The sequence below is a fragment of the Jaculus jaculus genome, chromosome 14 (assembly GCF_020740685.1).
Source record: "Jaculus jaculus isolate mJacJac1 chromosome 14, mJacJac1.mat.Y.cur, whole genome shotgun sequence".
Lineage (NCBI taxonomy): Eukaryota > Metazoa > Chordata > Mammalia > Rodentia > Dipodidae > Jaculus > Jaculus jaculus.
This window is the reverse complement of record NC_059115.1, coordinates 42,480,493-42,504,392: the sequence shown is the minus strand read 5'-3', so window position 1 is coordinate 42,504,392 and position 23,900 is coordinate 42,480,493. Positions and strand designations below refer to the sequence as shown.

Here is a 23,900-nt window from a genome sequence, read left to right as displayed (position 1 = left end):
TTACCACCCAACTGAGGAAGTCTTGCCATTCATTCGTGTAGACATCCAGGAATTGAATGTTCTTAGCGTGAGGATCTTGGAGGGTGTATATCGATGACAATGGTTGAGTAACAGCAACGGCCAGTGGCTATGACAATCAGACGGTGTGCAGCTCACTAAAGATTAGGTGTTGCGGTGGATATTTTTCTTTGATTTCTGGGCTTTGTCTCATTCTTTCTTCCTTCATCTCAGCTAAATATTTGTCACTAAAATGGTCAGTGAATCACATTTGATATCAGTTATCCCAAGGCAATAACTTAGTCACTGTGAATATAAAACAAACCTAAAATTTAAATTAATGTACAATTATAGTTAGCAAAAGTTTTAGGCTAAATGATGAGCATACAGGTAACAAAATAATTTAACTTCAACATTTTTGGCCACAGAATCAGTTTCTATTATGTAAAACAGGGGTTGACAGTCTAAACACCCTTAACTAATAATTTGTCACATTTTGAAACATTATATATATATATATATATATATTTTTTTTTTTCCACTGTATGTGACCACTCTTCTGTTGCATAAAGCACGGTGCTATCCTCTGCTTCCATCTACGAGGTAGCACTTGTACCACGAGCCCTGCCTGAATCATGACAAAGAACATCCAAACTAAAAAGTTGCTTAGCAAGCACAATAGGCCATCTGAGAACTGCTACTCTGTACACTTCAGAAACATCTGTGCTCTTTGCAATCTTTCATTACATTGCACTTTCCAGTAAAAATTAAATCTTTAACTCTTCACTGATTGATGTGGTGTGGTCATGGAGTCCTGTGGCCTGGTGTCTTCAAGCCTCAGCCATTTCATCATCAGATACACTTCCTTCATGTCTTCTGGGAAGAAGATCTTCATGAGCTTCACATTGTCTTTCCCAAGTACATGCCTGCTTTCCTTGGAGGTGCTTTGAAAGTCTCTATTACCCTGTGAACACTTGCTCATTTTTTATCTACTTCTGAAGTTCTACACAAATAGCAAGATTATATTGTCTTCTGCTGATGGAATTGATATTAAAAATTAGTTTAAACACTTTTTTTTTTTACTTAAAAGCTGTGACTTAGAAAGGAAAACAATTGAAAAGATAACTAGTGATGTTCTTAACAAGCACGATCCTCTAGACTCAATAGGCAATAAGTATTCCTCATGTAATTTAATTATTGTAGAAAAGCTTCTAGCTAAAGAAACCAAGGAGAGGGTGACTACTTCTAATATCATATGGTAAATGACCATTCTAGACTGATTCATTGCTCTGGGCTCTAACTTGTTGACAGCATTCAGGTTTTCTTGTCAAAAGTGTAGCTAGCTTTTGATAGCCATATGCTCATGTATCTCTCATCATTTAATCCGAAGAGCATCTCACTAAGCTCCTGAATGAACTGTGTCTTGGTATATTGCATACTCCTGACAGGACAGTCAGGTTTTGGATAAGTAACTCTTCTACACATAGGAGCAAAGGTAACATTCTTTCTTCAGACCTGTCACAAGGCAAGCTGTCTCTTTTTAAAAATGATTTAGAGGGATCTGGCCTCTAGTCTGCTCATCTGTTCATGTCTAGTTTGGCCATTCAGCATCATAGGAAGAAATCTCTGCCCATTTTCACATAAGACAAGTGTCTCCCTACTAGAGAGTTTTTCTTCAAGAATGGATGGGTTCAGGCCAAGGCCTTTGGTTGCAAAAGACAACTCAGCACTGTTTATATCAAACAAAACCTTCCTCGCTGGCCTTGTCCATTTGCCCTGCTTGTCTTCCTAGGTAAAGATGCCCTTTCTCGTCTGGCTTTTCTGTGTCTTTGACATCTCTCCACACAAACCTCCCTGAAAGGGGACTTTTAAGGATCGTTGACTTGGTTTCACCCTCACAGTTTATCATCCTTGTTGCAGACTGCATGTACTACACTTCTCTTACCTCTGTAGTGAGATTGTTTCAGTCTGGTTCTGCTGGTTAGCCTGTATCATGTCGAGATTCCTCATTTGGAAACCTAGTTCTAATGCTAAATGCATTTATATCACCCAAAGTTGGCATAGACTTTCAATGTGTATAAGCCAGTGAAAATAACTAACTTTGTTAAGCTTGAGAATATGTGCCCAATAGATGTTTTTTTCATGTATAATGTCATTTACTTCTCAGAAACCTCTAAAGGAAAAGTAGTAAAATTTCCATTTTAAATAAAGAGGGTGAGTTAAGAACAATTAAACAGCTAGTGTGTTTAATTACCGCTAGTGTAGATAGGTAGGTTTGCGATTGGAACCCAGGCCTGTCCAATCCAGAGCCCTGGGAAGTTCTGCTTTATCTCATCTCTTACCTGTGAGCACCAAAAGAATGTATGTGACCAACTAACTTGAAAAATCTCTTATATTTTAACTATAAAATATTTTCTCAGGGCTGGAGAGATGGCTCAGGTGATAAAATACTTGCCTACAAAGCCAAATAACCCAGTTTTGATTCCTCAGTACCCACATGAAGCCAAATGCACAAAGTAGAACATGCATCTAGGGTGTTTGCAGCAGCTAGAGGCCCTGACACGCCCATTATCTGTCTGTCTATCTGTCTCTTTTACTGTCTTTCTCTCTGCTTGCAAATAAATAAATAAATAAATATATATTTTAAACAAAATATTTTCTCCCTCATTGTATTTTGTTATGACTGGGTAGATTCATTTTTAGAGTTGTCAACAATGTGTGATAGTTGATATTAATTGTCAGCTTGACAGGACCTGAAATCACCTGGGAGACCAACTCTCTATTTATAATGAGGGGATTTCCAGGTGGACTGAGGTAGTAGAGTCATCTTACCTGGAGGCCACCCCACTCCATGGGTGATGGCCCCAGACTGAATAAAGGAGAGTAAATTGAACATTGTTCTCTCTTTCTCTGTCTCTCTCTTTCTTTCTCTCACTCTTTCTCTCTCTCTCTGTCTCCTCAGAATCTCTGTCTCACCTCTCTTTTTCTTTCCTACTCTCCCTTTTCCCCTCCCTGCCTCTCCTTTCCAAGTATGGATGCAATGTGTCAACTGGTATATAATCCTGCCACCATGGCTCCACTACCATATTTGGACTGTGACCTCAAATTGTGAGCCAAATGAACACTTTGTCCCTTAAGTCTTTTTCAATAGTTTTATTTATTTATTTGCAAGGTAAGTTAGAGAGAGAGAATGGGAGAGAAAATGGGCACACTAGGGCCTGTGGCCACTTCAAACACACTCTAGATGCCACTTTGTGCATCTTGCTTATGTGGGTACTGAGGAATCAAACCCAGATCGTCAGGTCTTGCAAGCAAGCACCTTTACTGCTGAGCCACCTCTCTAGCACCCTTAAGCTGTTTCTGTTGGTATTTTCTCATAGCAGTGAGGACAATAAGTAATATGACATGTGAATTGGGTTGCTACAAAACCACCACTTCAATTAACTTACTTCTTATTATTTTCCAGTGCAAGAAACCTGAATAAGGGATAAAATACAAATTCTCCTCTCAGGCAGGCTGCTACTCTTCTTCTGATTCTATGAGTATTCGGTGTCTCTCTGTACTTCAATTTCTTTATTTACAAACTGATGGGGCTGGGATTTTGAATTCTTAATTCCATTCTATTTCCAACATTGTGAGCTTTTCTGATGCTTGGGGCTTTTTTTTTTTTTTTTTTTTTTTTTTTTTGCTTCACATACAATTTACAGAATATTTTGTAGGAAGCACCAGTAATAGTAACTTCCAATTCACATCTACTTAACTTTGTACTCATTCAAATATCTTCATAGAGCCTTTCTCCAGAGACTAAGCATTTACTTAATTTAATACAGCCCTTTATAAAAATGGGTCTTCTCTGAAAAATCTCTGCTTGAGGCACTTCTTGGTACCCACACAATGCATCCACTTTTACAGAGCCTTTATATTTTTTCCCCTAAGAATTTCTTGTTCATTTAGCTACCGCCAGAGGTAAAGTTAACAATTTGTACATCTCTTCAGAGGCACCCGATTTACTAAATGTCTTTTAATTGGCATGAGAGCCCGTAAAATGCCTTCTGCGAGGCAAGGGGAAGAGTTATCTGCTTAATTACAAAAGGATGGGGAAGCAGACGCACTGAGCCTAAGCGGCCGGTGATGGCAGCAGTGGCGGAGGTGGCTGCGGAGGGTCCCGGCCCATGAGGCGACGACGGAGGCGGGACGACTTTTACCCAGCGCCTGACTTCCGAGACAGGGAAGCTGAGCACATGGCAGGAGTGTTTGACATCGACCTGGACCAGCCAGAGGACACAGGCTCTGAGGATGAGCTGGAGGGGGGGGGGGCAGTTAAATGAAAGCATGGACCATGGGGGAGTTGGACCATATGAACTTGGCTTGGAACATTGTGAGAAATTAGAAATCTCAGAAACTAGTGTGAACAGACGGCCAGAAAAAATCAGACCACAATGTTTTGAGCTACTTGGGGTACTTAGTAAAGGGGGCTATGGAAAGGTTTTTCAAGTACGAAAAGTAACAGGAGCAAATACTGGGAAGATATTTGCCATGAAGGTGCTTAAAAAGGCAATGATAGTAAGAAATGCTAAAGACACAGCTCATAACGAAAGCAGAGTGAAATATTTTGGAGGAAGTAAAGCATCCCCTCATTGTGGACTTAATTTATGCCTTTCAGACCGGTGGAAAACTCTACCTCATCCTTGAGTATCTCAGCGGAGGAAAACTATTTATGCAGTTAGAAAGAGAGGGAATGTTTATGGAAGACACAGCTTGCTTTTACTTGGCTAAAATCTCCATGGCTTTGGGGCATTTACATCAAAAGTGGATTATCTACAGAGACTTGAAGCCGGAGAACATCATGCTTAATCACCAAGGTCATGTGAAACTAACAGACTTTGGACTATGCAAAGAATCTATTCATGATGGAACAGTCACACATACATTTTGTGGAACAATAAAATACATGGCCCCTGAAATTTTGATGAGAAGTGGCCACAATCGTGCTGTGGATTGATGGAGTTTGGGAGTATCACATGCTGACTGGAGCACCTCCATACACTGGGGAGAATAGAAAGAAAACAATTGACAGAATCCTCAATTTTGATGAGAAGTGGCCACAATCGTGCTGTGGATTGATGGAGTTTGGGAGTATGACATGCTGACTGGAGCACCTCCATACACTGGGGAGAATAGAAAGAAAACAATTGACAAAATCCTCAAATGTAAACTTAATTTGTCTCCCTACCTCACACAAGAAGCCAGAGATCTTCTCAAAAAGCTGCTGAAAAGGATTGCTGCTTCTCTTCTTGGAGCCAGTACTGGGGATGCTGGAGAAGTTCAAGCTCATCCATTTTTCAGACACATTAACTGGGAAGAACTTCTGGCTCGGAAGGTGGAGCCCCCCCTTTAAACCTCTACTGCAATCTGAAGAGGATGTGAGTCAGTTTGATTCAAAGTTTACACATCAGACACCTGTGGATAGCCCAGATGACTCAACTCTCAGTGAAAGTGCCAACCAGGTCTTTCTGGGTTTTACATATGTGGCTCCATCTGTACTTGAAAGTGTAAAAGAAAAGTTGTCCTTTGAACCAAAAATCTGATTACCTCGAAGATTTATTGGTAGCCCAAGGCACCTGTCAGCCCAGTCAAATTCTCTCCTGGGGACTTCTGGAGAAGAGGTGCTTCAGCCAGCACAGTAAATCCTCAGGCACCCATGGAATACCCAATGGAAACAAGTGGAATAGAGCAGAAGGATGTGACAATGAGCGGGGAAGCATCAGCACCACTTACAATCCGACAGCCAGACTCTGGGCCATACAAAAAACAAGCTTTTCCCATGACCTCCAAATGGCCAGAGCACCTGCACATGAATCTATGACAAAACAAGGCTTTTTATGAATTTGAAGCAAAAAACACAGACTTAAGGGATGTGTTTGTATCCTGCAAGGTAAAATAGAATCAAAATGAGTCTCAAACAGTGTCATTACCTTGAACACTTTGGGTGGAGGAAAAATAAACATGGATTTAAAATTAAAAAAAAAAAATCAATGGTGCAAAGAAAAAAAAAACAAACACAAAAACTATTGTGGAACCTGGAGGCAGATCAAGTAACTGATTTCTAGCGACATCTTCTCAACCTTATCAAAGATTTTCATGGCTGCAAACTGACAGTATTAAGGACAGGATGTTGCTTCTGAATCACTGCTGAATTCTGAAAAAGGGTTTATCTTTTATTAGGCAAAGGATGAAACTGCCTAGAAGACTTGCAACTAAGATTAGCAAGCAAGCTCAGACTTTCCAGCAACATGGAATCAAAGACAAAAGAAACTTAACAATTGTTTTATGTGCAAACAACCTGAATTTTTTAATATAAATATATATTTTTCAAATAGATTTTTGATTCAGCTCATTATGGAAAACATCCCAAACTTTAAAATGCGAAATTATTGGTTGGTGTGAAGAGAGCCAGCTTCAGTTTCTTCTCTTGAAATAAAATGCAAACAAATCGTTGTTAACCACACACACACACACACAAAAAAAAAAAAGAAAAGAAAAGAAAAAAAAAAAAGGATGGGGAAGGTATATTTAGGTTGCATCATTCTTACACAGTGGAATGAATTGGACTCCAAACATGACTTGGCAGCATCCCAAAGTCTTTTTGCAAATTTTCTGACAGGTTTCTTGTCATCATTTTCACCCTAAGTCTCTTCTCAAAGGGTCCCATATTCCTCGATCTTCATGTCATTCCTATGTGTGGGTATTAATGTATGGGAGACGTATATTCACACATATACAGGGAGCTTTTTACTTGTGCTAAGATTTGGGAGGAAACACATTTAGTTAATTACATTTCTAACAAAATCTGAGTACTTATTGATTAAACACTACAGAGAGAAGTTATTTAAGAAATAGGTGAAAAGTAATGATAATAATAATGAGACCAGAAATATGAATCAGCAGTTAAAGGCATTTACTTGCAAAGGCTGCTGGCCCAGTCTTGATTCTCAGGCAACAAGTAGAGTCACACCCAAAGTGACACATGTGTCTGGAATTCATTTTTAGTGGCAAGAGACCCTGGTTTGACAATAAAAAAATATAAATATGTAAATATAAATGAATAAAAATAATTAATAGTGATAATAATAATAATTGTAAAATATGTGTGGGTAAAAAGAGAAGGCCATGCAAGATGACCAACAATGTAGGGCAAGTCAGACAGGACAGCAGTGAGTGGTGGGATCAGATCATGGTGGACTCTGCAGGATCTATGGTAACCTATGATATTTCCCTTTATCCTCAAACAATGATATAATTGAAGGCTTAACATTGAACCTCAGGTTATATTTGAGGAAGTGTTTAGAGGAAGACTGCTACCAGGAGGAGTCCCCAGGAATCTGCTTTATACAATTAATTTTGTGGTTATTATATTTTCTGAGTCTAGGAAGAAAGATAAACCATTTAAAGTTTTGATTATGAATTCCTTCTCTATGTTGATTTCTGATGGCTTTGTGATTTTTATTTTATTTATTTATTTATTTATTCATTTATTTATTTTTATCTGGTCTGGGTAGGTGTTTCTGGCATGTATAGGTACATGAATGTCTGTTTGTGTGTAGATAGCTGTGTGTGTGTGTGTGTGTGTGTGTGTACATGTGTAGGTCAGAGATCAATATCAGATGTCTTCCTCAATCAATCTTCACCTTATTTATAGAGATACGATCGCTCATTGAATTTGGAGCTCACCCATTAGGCTACACTGGCTGGGCAGTTTATCTTAAGGATCTCCTCTCTGCTTCTCTGTGCTGGATGCTAAATGTGTACAATCTCATCTGGCCTGTGCATACATTCTGGAGATCTGAACTCATGTCCTCATATTCAAACAGCAAATATTTTTCTCAATGATCCATCTCCCCAGCTCCAGCTTTATGATTTTTATCCATGTAGAAATACTGATCAGAAAAAAAAAAAAAACAACATGAATGCTTGTGGAGCAAAAAGAATAAAGATGAGATGAGATGGAGCACTGATGACTTTAGGAGACATCACTCCATATGTATGAATAAAACACAGCAGAACTAGATGAAAGAAGGTCTAGACCAAGCATGAGTCAGTGATTCCAGCTGATACACAGATATTAGTATGCAAACACTGATGAAGACATAAAGCAAATAAGAGTCTAGCATAATGCAATAAAAAAGGGGAAAAAAAGAGAAATAGTGAAAAAAGTATCTACAAAGTGTAGAGTTGCCTGTTAGTACTGATTGATCAAATGAATACAGAAATAACAATATCTATCCATGTGACAATAGATAACTTGTAACCTTAACTAAGTGCTGCATATTACTTAAAAATACATATAAAAATCAACTTGTTAAAGAGAAAATTTAAAAAAAATGCCCTGAGCATAAATACAAATGTACAGATATTTAGCTGTGATTGGGTATTCTAATCACCTTTGCCTTACTTGATTGTGGTTGTGTTGATTGTTTTGTATGCTGGTAGCTTTTTGCCACTCTTTGCTTTCAAGTTTTTCTTATGGCTCTTGGTTGAAGCTGAATGTCTATGCTGAGCACTAGAGACTATGTAAAACCCACGTCTGAAAATGGGCTTGCTTTCAATTCTGCGGGTTTTTATAGCATGAGAGTTTTAGTAATACTGTTAGAGAGCTCTCCTGGATTTGAATTTGTTATGTTTTACATCAATGTATCTTGAAATTTTCTTTGAAGTCACTTATATTTATCTTGATGACTAGTTTTCCAGATTTTTTTAATGTCTGCTCCATTCCACACCATACTTTAGATATTTTGTCTTTGTTCTGATCTTCAGACAGGTATTCCTATGCAGAAATTTCTGTAAGCTATATATTGAAATGTTCCAGTATTTAAGCCTCAATTTTAGCTACATGCCTTGTCACTAGATGTCAATTATGAGTATAACTACATCAAACTTCTCATATTTCTTTCAGCTCTAATTCTAGAGGTATCTCTCCTGCCCCCATCTCTAGTTGTAATGACTATTCGGCAGCATAAATGTGAATTTTCTCCTTTTCATTTAAAACTTTCCTTTTTTTGAATATAGTGGGAGTGTGGATAAGTAAGCAAGGATCTTACCTCTCCTTGGATAGCTGCTGTTCTCATCTCCATGTTCTGTCAAGTCTTATATACCGAGCCAGAAGGAAACATAAATGTGCTTAGGTATCTGTCCCCAGAGTTATCTTTGGTGAGAATATACAAGTGAATTGGAATTCTTCTTTTATAACTCTAACCAAGTGAACCAATTTCTCCTTCAATAGCTTGCTATCAGATAAGCACATGCTAGGTTACCCTCTGTTCCCATGGACATGTACCAATCTTTAGATTTTGAGTTAGTTGATATTCCTGTGAGTTCAACTCTTTAATTCAAAAAGTTGTAAATTTATGATTTGCTTAGCTCATTTTGTTATTCTAAAAATGAGCATAATTCCTTTTTTTCCAGTTCTGTACATCAGAAGCAGAAACTAAATTTCTCTAAAACCCAATTTCACATAAATTTCTCAGGAGGAAGAAATGGAAAAAGAAAAGAAAAGTACATAGGATTTGCAAAAGACAAGGTGAGGAAAGAAGGAAGGAAGGAAGGAAGGAAGGAAGAAGGAAGGAGGGAGAGAAGGAGGAGGGAAGGAAGGTAGGAAGGAGGGAAGACAGCAACATTACTCACAGAGAGAGTCAGCTAATTGGGATGAGCATTAGATTTGCAAAATCTGAGCTTCCATGCAAGCTATGTTTAATTCACAAATATTTCTGGAGGTCCCGAAGAGTTCTACTGACCATTAGAGGTTTGAATCAGTAACTCTACTGACCAAAAGGTTTTTAAGCTTCCAGTGATTTTTATTGTCATACCTCTGTGAGGTACTGATATCAATACCTACTTCACTTGTAAGAGCTACATCCTCTGGTACTAAAATACTTTGTGATTTATAAGCAAATGACCTGCAAGATTATTAGCACAATTCTCTCCCACTTGTTTACTTTTTCTCCACTTGTCAGATTCTTTTTGTCACTTTTTCTTCTGAAGTTCTGTAATGCCCTTGGCCTTTGCTTTGTATCATATTACTGCTTACATTGATATAGCCATTTACAACTTTATGTTAATCAAAACCAAGGATTTCAGCAAATGGAAATGCCTCATTGGTGACCTTTTTTTCTCTTTGATGCTGAATCTGAAAGCTTTTTATACATTCAAATTCTCTTCCATTTTAATAGCTCTGTGAAGCCCTACTATTTTCTTTGACTGATAAGATCATTGAAGGTGACCTGATTTCCTTTAGAGATGCACAATGAATATAGCACATTCACAGACGTATATACCTACTATCACACACACCCATATCACATAATAAGGGGAACCAATCTTAGTATCTCTCAGTCTCTCCCTCACATTAGGAAGAGCTAACTTCTCAGATACTGCCTCATTTATTACTGCAGATATTAACTTTGTTGTTTTGTTTTTTATCTTGCTTTACATAGAATAGAAAAGCACAGATTTTGTACCAAGCATTATAGAATCTTAATTTGGGGGTGTTAGTGGGATTAGCTCCTGGTGAAGCATAGAATTCTACATTCTTTTGTACAACTGTGTACATGTGCCTCCAGGAAAGGTAAATATGCTGTTTTGAGTTTGTAAGGAGACCTGCTTCTGCCTAGGTGTGTTCTCTATTCACAGATGACTATATCCTTGGTAGTTATTGGTGTCACATTAATAGCTCATGGCCTAAGCAGGTAGGATAGTAATGGGTGTGGAAAACTGATGTTTGAGAGCATTTTATTCTGCTTAGTCAGGCTCATTCTTTACAACAAATCCAAACAATAATAACATTTGCAAACTATTCTGCATAGAATATCCTATGAGCATCTATTCCATACAATTTTTGCCTTTCCAACCATTCCATTGTAAGACAGTTCCTTTGTATACCATCACCCCAATGACATTATTACTGTAACCTCTAAACCTAGGCTGTTCTCACAGAACAGATCCCTCTTTTTTGTTCAGGGACTGAAAATCCTTCTAATTTTCAAATTTTTACATTATCTAGTCTTTAGTATAGATGGCATGATATCAAGGTACTTTCATATTCAACCATTGCACTAATATTTTTTAAAGTACAACTAAGTGTCTTGTCTTAGAAACATAGAAAAAGCTATTCAACTTTGTCTCTATTGCATAAAATCAAACAGAATTACTGTTTCATTCCTATACATGACCTTTTCATAGTCTATTTCTTTATCCACGTAGGAGTCTTGGAATGGGCACTTTCCATCTCCAAGTTCAGAGGGAATTTTCATATCACTGACTTCCTGTGAGTTGCTTCCACACAGTCCAGAAGTGGATCATGTAGGTCATGTACCGTTCACAGCAGTAATTGTAGAACTTTAGTGACTCTGGTTTATTTTGAGCCAATTGCTTCCATTCCTATTCAAACATGTGTCACCATCCTGAGCAAGGGTGGAAAATCTGCAGTTGTATGGGGTATTTTTGTAGCCTAAAATATAGGACTAACCAGAATTTTGTGCAGAAATAATGTGAGCATTCACTCATATACTATTACTATATTCCCTAAGTTTTTTTTCTTTGTTCCTAACTTCAGATATGTAATTCAAATACAATGTATGCATATTTTTATATGATATATCATACATTTCATGTGGCTAAAGAATAGAAAATTGATAAAGCATGTATGAATAATCATGGTGTAAAATTATATTGCAGTTCCAGTCATAAAAGTATAATTCAATTGAAATGTTTATTATGCATCTGTGGATGTTTATTCTTGCATGCATAATGGTGCTGCATAGACAATTTAATTCATTTTTTTTTTAACCATCATCATGGAGAGATCTGTTCTTTCCCTTTTCAGCAGGTACAACTAAAGACCAGCTCTATAGGAGTTCAAATTGAATGCATACATTGTATTGTTTCCAAGAGTTTTATTTTGTTCCATGTATTGTTGACTTATCTTGCTGGAAAGCATGTATATAATTTTCACTGGCATAGTCTCTCCCTATTTCATATGGGATCTAAAGCTGTGTATTTTTTTAAAGGTCATGATGAACTATGCTGTATACACAGATAAAGATTTTAAATGGTAACAAATACCACTAGCATACTATTGAAAATTATACTTTGAAAAGAAGTAATTCATTCTATGAAGATTATTCAAAGAAAATAGAGAGTGATAAAAGTAAAAGGCAAGGTAGAAAATCAAAGGAAACTGTGAATGTGAAAATATCATGAGCCAAATTCTGTCTATTCAAAGACAACACCCCATTTATTCAAACATGTATCTTGACTTATTATCTGCTATTGTTCAACAGATTTTCTTATAAAATGCATATTTTTATGAGAAATATAAAAGTAAAGAATTTAAATTAAAGAGTTGGTTTATTCATAGGCTGGGCTAACCAGACATATGGCCGACTGTTTTCTTTTCCCTCAGCATTAGTTGAGTACCACACTATTTCACAAATACCACTGTACTATTGATGGTGCAGGATATAACTGGCTTTCATATTTTTACTACCCTTGATGCCACATATTTTCTATGCATTTTGTACACATTCATACATTTTGCCCAAATGTTCCTTGTGGTTCATAAAAAAATACCTCTTAAATGCAAAGCCCTAATTCTGTTTCTGGCAAACTTCCAAGAGAGCTGTTGTCTGAATCACTGTATTGATTTCCTGTTACTGAATAACAATATTTTCACAAACCCAGAGGCTTAAAACAAACACACTTGCTATGTTATGGTTTCTTTGGGTACTTTGGGTGAAGCCTGTATTCTTAAATGTTTTTTGACTGAAAAATTACAATCAAAGTGTCAATCATAAATGAGTTTTCTCTGAAGACTAGTAAGGAAATATCTATGTCATGAACAAGTGGTTCATGGCAGAGGTTATTTGCTTGAGTATCGAGCTGTGGGCCTTATTTCCTAATGCCTATTGCCTGAAGGACAAGGCCTATGCATACGTCATTAAAGTATCCATTTAGGTGGGCATAGATGTAATGTTCTGTCACACAGGAAACACAGTTTTATGTCTAAATATCATTTCATTGTATCTCACCAGAATATTTTTCATGTGTTTCCAACTTAATCCTAAGTAAAGCAGTATTGAGAATTGAGACCTTTAAGAGGTGGTGAGGTCATGAGGGGCTCCGCCTTCATTAATGAGCTAATATCGTCATCATGGAAGGGGACTCATTAATGTAGGAGTGGATTCCATATGAAAAGATGAGTTCAGGTCTCATATGCTAATATCTTCCTATCTTGTACCATAGAGTGCCACAGGAACCAGACCCTCACTAAAAGCCAGTACTTTGATTATAGCCTTTTAGCCCCTAGAAATGTGAAAGATAAATTTCTATCCTTTATAAATTATCCAGCATCTGGCATTCTGTCATAAAATCATAAAATGGACTCAAGCATATCACACCCCACCTTTTCTTATACCCCCCTCTTTTGGTGTTTTTGGTGAAATTTGAATGATGAATATCATAGGTCCTGCCTAAAATCAAGGGTAGGGGATTGGGCAGGGATGTAGCAGGAGGCAGCCAGAGTTACTGCAGATGACTGGCAGAATTTTCTGGCCACACATCTGTGCAATTGTAGTTTGGTCACTTTTCTAAAAGAAGGCCATTAAAGGATTTTGTATTCATTGGGAAATGGAAATGGAGGAAACTGTTAATCCAAGAGGCTGGAAAAGGTTCATATTAGCCTTGTATGACAGCAGTGTGCTTAGAAGTTAGTATGTACAATAGGTATGCCTCCCTTAAAATTCACTATAGATATGTGTCCTGGAAGTCAGATTTTTTATAGTAATGTCATATTTGAAGAACATAAAATGAATAAACCAAAGCCCTAGTTTAGAATTAGTCCTAGTTTGTTACCTCAATCTCTATAATATGCTGAAATAAAGTGATAGTTCTCCATTTGAACATCTGAAAATAGGAAAACTTATTTCATTGGTCTTTAATAAATGATTCCATAACTAAGGACAAACAGAATGAAACTCCCACAGGTACAATATCAAATTAGGCAATCAAATGGGGATATTTGATTTAAGCTCATATGTAAGAAAAAGTTGATTGTGTTTATATGATTAGGAACAGCTAGTTCTAAAAGATTCACCGAATAGTTATATAGATGGCTAGATGGCCGATGCTACCTCTTGGTCCTCTATTTTTTGAGAAAACATTTTTAAAAAATAAGCTTAAATTTATGAAAACATCACATTTATTGGGCATATGTAGGAACCTTCACATACAAATAGAATTTTTAATTAAGAATAATCAAAATACTGAGTCTCAGGCATTGGTTAGCAAAATTAAATCTCAACACAAGTCATTTCCCTACTCTTCTTATCTCTTTTATTTTTCTTGAGTATTTCTATGAGTTGGGGCCCTTTGATCTTTTATTTATACTATGAAAAGCAAAACTGATGCTTCTTAGCTCCTAATTTAGTTTTGTCACTGAGAAACACAAGCTAGAAGTGGCTGTGGTAAATTGAATGCTTTATCAAGTTTCCTGGAGACTTTTCAAAGAGGGAGTCCCATTCATCAAAACAAAAATCTGCCACATATATTGGCCTTTCTGGAGTCAATTGATTCTATTCTCTTTTTTATGTTTTTTAGATAGAGATTTTATTAAAGAGTTAAGATTAGCTGTTTTTGGTAGCGTGGCTTTTTTTTTTTTTTTTGTATTTCCCCCTTCAAAGACATATCTGAAAGAAACTCTGCCATGTATAACGATCTCTTGATCTCTTTCATGAGGCATTCGAAGAAAACAAAAGTTGGAGGGTGAACCCTATTAGGGGAAAGAGGAGGAAAAGGGAAGGCCACTATGTTCTCCTAATTCCCAAACATCAGGATTCTTATTTCTTTCAACTACATAGAATGACTTGTAAAGTACCTTTCTGGTGGTTTTCACCATTTACAAGCTCCCCACTGATAAATTCCAATGTTTCTTGTCCCCATTGAAGTGAAAACATTCCTCCAGGAAACAAACAAGCTCAAAAACAACCCAGAGAGCAATAAAGGACATCTTGTTGTAGCCCACATACATGCACATCAAATCCTTTTCTGTTTTTTTTTTCCCCCCACCTTGCCATCTCCTGTCTTCTATTCCATTGAGCTTTGGAAGCCAGTGAGGATGAAATAAATTTCTGACTGCTGCACAGAAATCACTCTCCATAGGAACTACTTTTATATGATATTTTTTGAAAAAAACACACTGTGCTTATACACACAATTACAGGACACCAGAGAGTCTGGATACAATGTTTTTACTGGACAACACTATTGGGAGGCCTCGTGTTATTTTCCAAATACAAATTCAGTACTTTTTCTTCTCTGACTCATCAGGTGTCTGGATTTTAAGTTTGTTTGTACAGTTTTTGTAGGGACAGCAATAGGGAGTCAGCAGTAGTCTGAAGATTCACACCAGGAAACTAGGATCACCCCTACCCAGAACTGGGTACTTAATTTATAGAACCTAGGAAAAGTGTCATTAAAGAACACTCATGTCCACGGGGGGGGGGGGGGAGAAGAAGAAGAAAAATAGAGCAGTGTTCTTTCAAACATGTCATGCTTTGAAACTATGCATGTCACTTCCCCAAGGTGCTTGCTTTCTCTACCATCCCAGACCCTGAGAAAATAGATGGCAGGGGCATGCATACAGCTGTTTTTGGGAACAAGTATACGTGTAGTTGACCAGGAAGTCTGCCACGGATCCCATGAGATGTCTGTGTACTTTATGCCAAAACCTCTGCACTGTTTCACACTCTCGTTGTGCAATGCCAAATCCATTAAACCCTCTTACCAGTCTTCCTCCCCTCCTGCATTTGCCCACAAGTTATTTTACCCATCCAGTGAACCCTGTAGAACATTTCTTATGGCAATTATCACTATCTATTTGATTTCTATAATTCTATATTTAGGCATCACCCTGTCTATTTCCTTTCTAAAGGCTTACAAATGTTTCTGACACATATTTATACATGTAGGCACACTTACTAATTGTTTGAAGAACAGATATATGCAATCATCTAAGGAATGATTTAATAGCGAAATTCACATTATTTAAATTCCTTCTGTGAACACACTGCTTTCATCATGTCCCTTCCACTGAATTAGTTGTGTAGGTCTGTGTTCATTATTAACTACAAGAGAACTTTTTGAGATTACCTGTGAATTCAATGTGCAAGAACTCAGTCATTGGAAAGCAATGTCTACACAGCCCAGATACTCGGAAGAATGCAACTGTATTTGATGCATAGGGACATGTCCTCTAGAATGTTCTTCATTACTTCAGTTTTGAAACTAAAGATGGAAAAGCTATTCATTAAATGTCACACGGGGTCAAATGTATAATTTATATCCTCAGACTCCAGTTAGGTTCAGTTTAATAAAATCCAGCAAAAAGGGTGAGTTGAACAGCAAAATTTGATTTTCTCATAGTTCTGGAGGCAGAGATTTCTAGGTCAGTGTAATATTGATTTATGTCAATCTGTCTTTCAGGTTTGTAGATGCTACCTTCTCTGTCCTCCTATGGCAGAGATGATGTCTCATTTTATGTCAGTGGGAATCCAGGCATTATGACCCTACCTCATGACCTAATCTGAGCCTAATTACTTTCCAAACCCCTTCCTCCCAACTCCCAAACAGGATCACGTTGGGGGACAGGGCTTGAATACATGGATCTGAGGAGACATAAACATTTGACCAGAACACTAGTCAACTGCACATTCAGTTACAGTGTCTCTTTTCCCATCATGCTGACTCTGATTCTCTTTCAATCCCCATCTCATTGCATTCTGTATCATAAATCTTTACTTTTGAGGATTATGTCATTCCCCATCCCCAGGAAAAGTACATAGTTGAGTTGTGTGGCAATTTACTGGTTTATAGTCAAATGTTGGGTGATTGCTTATAAAATGAGTGCTTTCAAAATTAGAGTTTAAGCAAAGTTAAGGAAATTCAGAAATGTTTAACTATACCTGAAGTGAGAGAAAGGAGAATGGCATGGACAGTATATCTCTGGGAGTACAGCTGAGAGAAGGTTGCTATGACGTACCTATAAAACATGCATTCTACTGGCCATAAGTCACCTCCAGCCAGTTCTCTTTAATGCTTGATTCATGGCCCAGGGACTTTTTTCTGGTTATACCTCATTCTCTGAGATCAGTCTTGCAGTGCAATATATTACCAAGGTGGTAGGCTCTTGTTAGAAAATGGAGTAGCCATTACTGAAGACTTTGCTTGTCTTCCTGGGATTATTATTTTCTTCAGAAGTGTTACTGCCATTTCATTATCAGTCATCTCAAAGTGCAGCTCCTGATGGGCTTATAGAGGAGATTATGTTGTCCTCTGAGATAAAATAAGAAACATATTTTTAGTCCTCAAACCAGTGTTTCCTGAAAGAGGGTCATGCTGGAAGTATCCTTTGATCTAATATGAAGACTTGACTCTGGTTCTTAATGGAGATTCTAAATATTTTGGGATTATCTAAGTAATAAGAATGATTATTTATTTATTTATGTCCAAGGAGAGACACAGAATATGAATGGGCATGCTAGGGCCTCCCTTCTCACTGCAAATTACCATCAAATGCATGCACCACTTGTGTTTCTGGCTTTATGTGGATACTGGGAAATCAAACCCAGGTCATCAGACTTTGCAAGCAAGTGTCTTAACTGCTGAGCCATCTCTTAAGAAACTTTAGTGGGTGACTGGGTAGCTTCAGAAAGATTTAATGATTAGAAGTTTATATCATTCAGCACTCTATCCCAAATATTTTGAAGAGGGACTGGAAATTGTGTTAATAATCATCTATGCCTATAAGTGATGCCACCATAAAAGAAATCTCTCACAATTAGGTTCATAAAGGTGACAGGTTATGAATTCATCCATGTGCTGTTTGCACCCATGTGCTATGAGCATATATGTGTAGTGAAGTTGAAGCACACACAAATTCATAGAGACAAAAGCTCCTGTCCTTGGGACCCACTGCATCTCATCTGGCTGTTCACATTAAGCCTTTATAATAGACCAGTAGATGTACTTGACTTCTGACAGCTATATATATATAGCCTGAGGAGGGGCTGATAGGAAATCACACATTTATGTTGGACAGAAGTGTAAATATCTTCTGCAGCCAATAGTAGTAACTTGTCTCTGTAATGAAGAATATTATGGGACTGAGCACTCCATCTGCACTAATTCTGGATAATATCAAAATTAAGTTGTGGGTTGCCAGGCGTAGTGGGCATGCCATTAATCCCAGCACTCGGGAGGCAGAGGTAGGAGGATCGCCACGAGTTCAAGGCCACCCTGAGACTCCATAGTGAATCCCAGGTCAGCCTGAGCTAGAGTGAGACCCTATCTCGAAAAACAAAACAAAAACAACAACAACAACAACAAAATATATATAGTATAGCTAGTATAGCCAGAGAAATGGGGAATTCTTGGTGTGAAAAACAAACAAACTTGATGTCAAGGTTGGGAATAGAATAACAGTTTTAGATATTTTTGGAGGTAAGCCCAACAGACTAGCCTTTTTATGAGAGAGAGAGAGAGAGAGAGAGAGAGAAAATTGGCATACCAGGGCCTTCAGGAACTGTAATCAAACTCCAGAACTCCAGAAGCATGTGCCATCTTGGGCATCTGGTTTATGTGGATATTGGGGAATCATACCTGGGTCCTTAGGTATCACAGGCAAGCACCCTAAGTAGTAAGCCATCTCTCAAGCTCTTTTAAAACCATTTTAAGTACTTTTATGTACTTACTTGCAAGGAGAGAGAGAAAGTAGGGAGAGAGAGAATGAATATGGTTGCAACAGGGTCTCTAGGCACTGAAAATGAACTCCGGATGCATGTACTACCTATGAATCTGGTTTACATGGGTCCTGGGGAATTGAAACTGGGTTGTTGGGCTTCACAGGCAAGCACCTTAACCACTAAGCCATCTTTCCAGTCCATGTGTCATATTTTGTGTCTGGGATCTGGGGAGTTGAACATGGCCTGTGAAGTCTAAGGACCCATGTTCAACCTGTAAGCTACCTCTCCAGCCCATAAAATAGTTTTGATATAAGTGGAAGGAATATGCACTGACATAATATGAAAAAAGTATGTCATAGTAAACACATCAAGCAACAATATACTCCTTATGATTGCTGCCAACTATTTCCGTAACAATACATAATTAAAATTATGTGCAACAATTCTATTTGAATCATGGCAAGTGTCTCTATGCCAGCATCATACAACACAAGCACTGAAATGTTACAGATACGGAAGTCCCTTTGTGATGGCAATTTTTCAGCTTCTTACAATTTTTCGGACATCTGTCATGTCTGGTTCATTGTTTGCTGAGCTACTTTAGGGGGCATGTGGCTCTGTACATATATATGCATATGAACAATTATGTATTAAATTTATACACTTATCTTACAAAAGGCTTTAAAATTCAGTGCATGCCTTTAACCCCAGTACTTGGGAAGCAGAGATAGAAGGATTGTCATGAGTTCAAGGCCACCCTGAGACCACACAGTGAATTCCAGGTCAGTCTAAGCTAAAGTATGGCCCTACCTAGAAAATCAAAGAGAGAGACAGAGAGAGAGAGAGAGAGAGAGAGAGAGAGAGAGAGAGAGAGAGAGAGAGAGAGAGAGAGAGAGAGATGAAAACAAGATTTTAAAAACTTAGGCAACTTATAACCATACTTTCCCTGGAATATCCTTGCTGCTCCCTCAACCCAGTATTTCACAAAGGCTAACTAACTCTCTCTGTATAAATAACTTACACGTGGCAGATATCAGTGTCCAAAAACAGAAATATAAGACCAAGGTCACAAAAATCACTTGGTAAACACAGCCAGTTCCTCCCCTATTTTTTGTAACTTTGTACATCTTATGTACATTAATTTGCCTGAAAATGCTGAGTTGGCTTAATGGAACACGCCTGCCACCTACTGGACATATGTGTTACTAAAGTCCTGAAGTCATCACAGGCAGAGGTTAAAACAATCAGGGTCCCGCTGATTCGCTGATTGCACTGAAGGGTAACACACTGTCCTTGTAAAAGACTTTTCCATAGGTAAATTTAGAGTGAATGATGGGACAAAGTTTGCTCCTCAGTGACTTGGCCTGAAAAAGTACTCTAAGCCCATCAGTATTTCTTTAATGGGTGTAGTGTATCTTGGTAGTGAAGACTGGAATTTGATATCAAAAGCTAGACTCTCAGGCTCAGTTTATTAGCTATATGACATTCTATAAGTAATGTTACATGTCTAGACACATTGTTTGAAAGGTTTTAAAAATAGAAAAATGACAATAATTTTATATGGTTGGTATTACCATTAAATAAAATATGTTGAAAATTCTAACACAGTTTCTGGATTTTAAGTAATTGGTATATTTCCTTGAATAGTTTGATTCTAGTTGTACACTTCTTCTGGCTGACATATTACTAAGTCAACTTCTTCTGTAGACCTCTATTTTCTCATGGACCTCACAGTTCAATTTAACATATGTGATATTACTGTATAGAAATACAATACACTACTTGTGATCTGCTGGCTTGTTTATATATAAAGCAGTTTCCTCTGTAAATGTCAGGTTTATGTCATTGTTGTTTTCCCATTCCACTCATTTAAAAAAGTCAAAGTATAGTTAGTAGTCAATAAAATGCAATAATCATGATTAAGTTCATGAATTTTATTAACTATATATTCACCATCCATGAGATACAAAGCATTTTTCTTACTCTACTGAATTCCCCCTGGATTTTATCTAATGAAATGGAATGTTTCAAAATATATATGTTGTCCTCATGACAGCTCCGTGCTTATCTTTTCTTTATCATGTCAGTTTTGGTTCATATTGCCAAAGGGGACGATGCTTACTGCAATTCGGATCACCTCCCTTATTTTATGAAGTAGAAGATAAAAAGAGGAGTATATAATAATTAATCCAATGAAGGTCAGTAAACACTTGGTAAGCATTGTTCCATAAATTCTTTAAAGATAACCATCTTTTATTTTAAAGTGTCACTTTAACTCTATTGTTATTTTAAAAGGAGTTGAGTATACCATCATGTTAAAGTCATTATTCCTCAGAATCAGATTATCAGCTTTATAGAGCTGTAGATTAAGTCTTCTTAGCTAGCTCAGAGATGATGAGATTTTTAGAGATAAATATTTCCTAAGCTAGTTTACATGTGTAGATGTAACCACAAAAAATAATGTTAATTTTAAAATATATATTTTCATGTATTTTTAAGCAGATGAGAGAGAGAGAGAGAGAGAGAGAGAGAGAGAGAGAGAGAGAGAATGTATATGAATAGGCTTGCCAGGGCCTTTAGCCACTGCAAATGAACTCCAGATTCATATGTGACCATGTGCATCTGGCTTATGTGAGTCTGATGAATCAAACTTGGATCCTTAGATTTCACAGTCAAGCACCTTAACCCACCTTAATCGCTAAGAAACCATATTCTCTCTCTCTCTCTGTCTCTCTCTCTATCTCTCTCTCTCTTTCTCCTTCCTTCCCTCCCTCCCTCCCTCTCTTTTTAATTTGGGAATTTGTGGGCTACAAGCTTCCTATTTTATGTCAATGGTATGATTTATAATGTAGACTTTGAGCAATACTAGTTAGTCTGTACTGTGATTTAACAGGTTTAAGCCTAACGTTGTCACAGAAGCCATGTCTACATGACCAAGTTCCAATAAAAACATTAGGTATTAAGTGCCAGGTAAACTTCCCTGCATACTGTCAAACATTTTTGCTGAGGAAGGAAAAGCCATCAGTAGAACTCATAGCGGTAAGGACAATAAGATTGTTCACATGAGGGACTCCTGGCTGTGTTTGTCGGCCACTGTGTTGGGCTAATTTCTGTGTGTGTGTCCTTTCATTGTAATTCACCACATCATGAGTGACAGTGAGTGTTCAAGCTTTTCTGTAAACATAGTAGCAGGTTCATGGCTTTGTGGATTTCTGTGACGCTTTGGCTAACACAAGAGTGGTCTTGTCAACCTCCCACACTTGCTGTGAAGGTCAGAAGTGAGAGTCATCAATGACACTCTCCAAGTTCAATGAGCATTTCAGAGGTTATTTAGTTCTCACAGAAAACTCAACAAGTAGAGACATTTGTTATACCATTTTACACAGTACAACATGTGCCATAAATGATCTGCTCATTGTCACACAGCTCAGAAGCAACACTACCAACTTGTAAAATCCAATATTCTAGCTGCAAAAATCAGACATTCACTACTTACTTTGTAAGAAGCAAGGGTGGGTTTTACAGGGTTTCACCATAGCTCAAACAATTACTTCTCAAGACTGTCCATTATCCCAGAAGACTATCCAACACCATGCTAGTTATTGTTTTTTTTTTTTTTTTGTTGTTGTTTTTGAGGTAGGGTCTCACTTGAGTCCAGGCTGCATACTAGGTAAATATTTTAAGACAGGTTTTGCCATTATTCAGATACTATTAAGCCAACAGACTAGAATACAATGACGATTATGTGAAGGAAACAGGCAGTCAAACACATGGACATTTATGTAGTAGACAATGGAAAGGGAATGGGAGCCTACCTACCACTGACCAATTTGATCTGTTCTGCAGCTGGGGAGAGTGAACTCTCTTTAATTGTCATGGAATAGGCCCAAGTGTAATTCGGAGATGCTGATGGTGGTTAGTAGTCCTACAGCATGGAGAGAAGATGATTCTGAACTGTAGACTGGCTGGTTCATCCATGAGCAGCATGCTGAAAGAATGTCCTTTAGTACCTCTCATGGGCTAAAGCAGGGTAAAACATTCTCTCAGTCTCCCTGGCCAGGTCCCAGATGCCAAGACATTAAAAACAGAGTGAATACAGATTGTCAATCAATATTCCTAGGTCATAAGCAGAAAGGATTAAGGGACATTCTTCAAATGGATTTTTATTGCCTCAAGGAAGTAAAAATTGGATCTGAACTCTAGGGGGCAGTGACAAACATATTTCTATTTATGTATAAATCATAAAAATAAAGTATCTATGGATGTTTAATCTATTTGAGGACAAAGGATGCTGATAAAATAAAGGTTGAAAAAGAGAGAAATAGATTACTCTGAAAAATAAATGTAATTCTCCTTGCAGTGAAGAGAAAAACATCAAAATGATATTATTAATGGATTATAGTAATTAATAAAATTAACATTATTGGGCTGGAGAGATGACTTAGCAGTTAAGATGCTTGCCTGTAAAGATAAGTACACAGGTTCAGTTCCCCTGGACCCATGTAAAGCCAGATGTACAAGGTGGCACATGCATATGGAGTTCATTTGCAGTGACTACAGGCCATATTGTGCTCATTCTCTCTTTCTCTCTCTCTCTCTCTCCTAAATAAATAAAAAATAAAATATTTAAAGAAATCAAGAGTCACTTTATCAAGTAATACCCATCATAGGCCAGACTGTTGCCTGTGGCAAAAGAGGTAACGTGATCCTTTTCTCAACAAATCCTTGTAGCAGTTGGCAGTTATTAAATGTACAATAAGCATTAATTTTATTATTGATTAATAACACATATTCATTCAAGATTGAAAGAATTATCATATAAGAGTCTGTATGGCCTAAAGGATATTATGGAAGCATTATAAAATTCATAATTTTGCTTTTATTTTAGGGCCAATGTCTCCATGTTGTTAGGGTCTTTGGAGCCATTCATGATAATAAAGTGTAGTTCATTAAAACTTCTAGGCTTGTGTTTAACTCTCCTCTATCCTGCCTTTTTACTTTACCCCTTGGATGAACTTAGGTGTCCAGAGACCTTTGTGTACACATATTTATAGTTGACTCCTGGGGCTATTTTGACAGATGGTTGTTCTCATTTATTATGCATAACATCTT

At 37.4% G+C, this 23,900-nt stretch overlaps 1 protein-coding gene and 1 pseudogene across 1 annotated transcript in view; both read left to right on the top strand.

Moving 5' to 3' along the window:
• Window positions 1-23,900, top strand: part of LOC101610386 (contactin-6) — a 366,424-nt gene that overhangs the window by 99,808 nt on the left and 242,716 nt on the right.
• LOC101613295 lies at window positions 4,170-5,863 on the top strand (annotated as a pseudogene).